This window comes from Zea mays, chromosome 4 (assembly GCF_902167145.1).
Source record: "Zea mays cultivar B73 chromosome 4, Zm-B73-REFERENCE-NAM-5.0, whole genome shotgun sequence".
In the NCBI taxonomy this organism is placed as follows: Eukaryota; Viridiplantae; Streptophyta; class Magnoliopsida; order Poales; family Poaceae; genus Zea; species Zea mays.
The window spans coordinates 236,816,836-236,820,184 of NC_050099.1; the positions used below are offsets into that span (position 1 = coordinate 236,816,836).

At 44.7% G+C, this 3,349-nt stretch overlaps 1 pseudogene; it reads left to right on the forward strand.

Moving 5' to 3' along the window:
* The first annotated feature begins 253 nt into the window (after window positions 1-253).
* Window positions 254-2,892, forward strand: LOC103655977 (serine/threonine-protein phosphatase PP1-like; annotated as a pseudogene).
* The last annotated feature ends 457 nt before the right edge of the window (window positions 2,893-3,349 follow it).

The window sequence follows — 3,349 nt, forward strand, 5'->3', positions numbered from 1 at the left end:
CGCGTGCGCCCGAAGCTAAGCTGTGCACGCCCACTGCCACAAACTCGTCGGCGCCGCGCCTCCACCCCGCTCCTGCCCCGCCGCCCCTCGCCGCGCGCGCCCCGCCTCTGCCCCGCCGCCCCTCGCCGCGCGCGCCCGTTGCCACGCCCGCCCCGCCTCCAGCAGCAGAACGAAAGGGATCTCCGTCCCCTGGCCCCGGCTCATCCCCTTCCGATTCCAATCTGGTCTCGCCGGGCCTAGCGGCGAGGGAGAGATGGGGAAGAACCAGGCGTACAAGGCGATGCAGCGGGCACGACTGGGGTCCTCGAACCGGCGCGCCGGGCGCCGCCGACGCCCCCAAAGACGGCATGGTCGGTCCCCTTCCTCTCCCCTAGGAGATCTCTGTTTCCCATCTGCACTTCCGAGTTCCAGGCTCACAATCCATCCTGATCTGATTATTTCCGCAGCCATATTGCTATGCTAATTATATACGATAGAGTAGGCTTCCAACCGCTGAGGAATTTTGGCTACCATCCCACTTTCGCTTTGGGTGAAAGATAAAGAAAAAGAACTTTGGCTAACGAGGGCCGTCGCAGGAATTCAGGTACCAACATGCTCCCGTAGAACTGACTACTGACTCACCTTTGTGTTGTGTTCATGATACTAGCTTGCTCACCGAATGTTATGCCCAAATTTGCTCATGCTAGTTTATGTTCTGATAATGTTTATTGCCTTTCTAGATTACATTAGTAATTTGCTTTAGATGAAAATGCAATTCAACTGTCATAATTGGATACTTAGCATCCTGAAATTTTGCCCTGGCAGACTAGTATCGTGCTCATTTTATGTGTCGTCCACTTTGGTCACCTCGCCATAATCTAATATCAGAAGCCTTTATATAAAACATTCACATCTTTTGCCCAAGAAGGCCAAACCGGCCGTCGACGGTGGCCCAGGGACGTGCCCCCGCGCCATTGCCCCCGGCCTCGCGTTGCTCGTTTGTATGATTATGCAATTATTTTAACAATGATCTTCAACCCGATCTTGTGATTAAAAGTATCCATTCCCAGTCATCCTTTTGACTGTCGTCATGACTTCAAGAATCGATTGAGGATTGGAATATAAGTGTGCATACATATGTTAGTAGCTGTTTCCGTTTGCAGCGATTATGCTACTTGGAATAGAAACTCTCTGGTTTTGTTTGCTGAAACAAAAGCCGCTAGCTTTTACCACCGATCTGATGACCCTACTATAGATTTTACACCTACCCTCAACTAGTGATGCTAAATGTTGAGGTATCCATGCTTTGGGTTACTGGTAAATCATTGCTGCGCTTATACGGTGAAATGGCAATGTCAAAGTCACATTTTAGATGGTGCACGAATACAGCACATCTTCAATCTTTCAGAGGGCTCCTGCTATTTGTTAGAAGTATGATACTGTTTTACGACATGGTTGTGGTCAGGATATTTTGTGAAAATGTTAAACTGAACAACATAGATGCCCATGAGCATGCATCCTATTAGAAATGAAAGCAGACTACTTAGATGACAGTTCACTAAGGGTACTACATAAACTGGATGTATCTTCACTGTCCTGAACAGAAGTCTTGAATATTTAGTCAAAATAAAAAGAATCTCAACACTATGAGTACCTGTAATATGTGTGGTGATTTTGGTTAATCTGAGTATGAGTTACCCTGAAATGCCTTTAGCGGAGCTTCCTGACAAATATTGATCTCACATATTTTTTTCTGATCAGGTGATGTCCATGGCCAGTACTCTGATCTCCTGAGGCTATTTGATTATGGTGGATATCCGCCTCAGGCCAACTACCTTGGGTGATTATGTGGATCGTGGAAAGCAAAGCCTAGAAACAATATGTCTTCTTTTGGCTTACAAGGTCAAGTACCCGGAGAACTTCTTTCTTCTAAGGGGCAACCATGAATGCGCATCAGTAAATCGCATCTATGGTTTTTATGACGAGTGCAAACGCAGATTCAGTGTAAAGCTGTGGAAAACATTCACAGACTGTTTTAACTGCTTGCCAGTGTCAGCATTGATAGATGAAAAGATTCTCTGTATGCATGGTGGTCTATCTCTGGAGTTGAACAAGCTTGAGCAAATACTCAACCTGAATCGCCCCACAGACGTGCCTGATACTGGATTGCTCTGTGATCTTCTTTGGTCTGATCCTTCCAATGAAGCAACGGGCTGGGCCATCAATGATCGAGGTGTTTCATTCACATTTGGTCCTGATAAAGTTTCAGAATTTCTTGAGAAGCATGATTTGGACCTTATCTGCCGAGCACATCAGGTTGTTGTGTTCTTAAAGATGTGACCTACTTATTACCTTATAAACTACAAAGTGTATCAATAGTTTACTTATGCTTTTGCATTGTTGAAATTGCTTGATTGATCTCCAGGGGACCAAGTTATGGTTATCGAGGCAGAGTGATGCTTGCTTTTGAAGATAATGGATCCTCAAAAATTGGAGTCCGATTTGACAAGCAGATCCCTGATGGTAATGATCTTGGTGGTTTGTGCGAGGAAGATCATGGCTTCTTCTGCTCTGGTTAGCTCAAACTTCCGAATTCTCAACTTCTTTGGCAGTTATTTTAACTTTTTTATTTGTTGCTGAGGCTATTATATTTCCACAGCTGAATCACTTTGCCCAGACTTTTCTGCTGGTGAAGAAGTTGAGAGGCTAGCTATGACCGAGCTAATAGAGGTATTGTTGCTTTTTAGGACAATGAATCCTGTCGAATATGATGTTATCACTCTGTATGATAGTATGATTTTCATTTCCTGTCAGGTCATTTCAGAAGAGAACAAATCTGGACCTCTGATTGTGTTACTTAAGGATGTAGAGAAATCATTCATTGGAGTTACCGAGTCACTTTCATCTTTGTAGAGCAAATTTAATCGCTTCCATCTAGTGTTCTTATTATAGGATCCCACACTCAAATCTAAATAATTAAATTTATAGGATGAAGCTCTACTTACAGATTGGAAGCAGCAGTTGGATCGTGATGTTGAAACCCTTAAAGCCAAATCAAACATTGGCAGCTGAAAGGGAAATGTGCCCTTGGGCCATTTCTAAGTGTTTTGGTGATTTAGTGTCCAACACAAGTGCATAAGTGTCAAATGGTGGACAAAGTACAAATCAAGTATAAAGGTATGTTTCTCAGACTTAGTACATTGTTTTTAAGACTAATGTATTGTGTCTAAGTGCTAGAAACAAGAGAAAACAAATTGGAGAGAGATAGCTTTGTTTCAGCCAAAGCCAGCGCTGTCTGGGTGCACCGGACTGTCCGGTGGTGCACCGGACAGTGTCCGGTGTGCCAGGCTGGCTCAGGCGAACTTGGCGC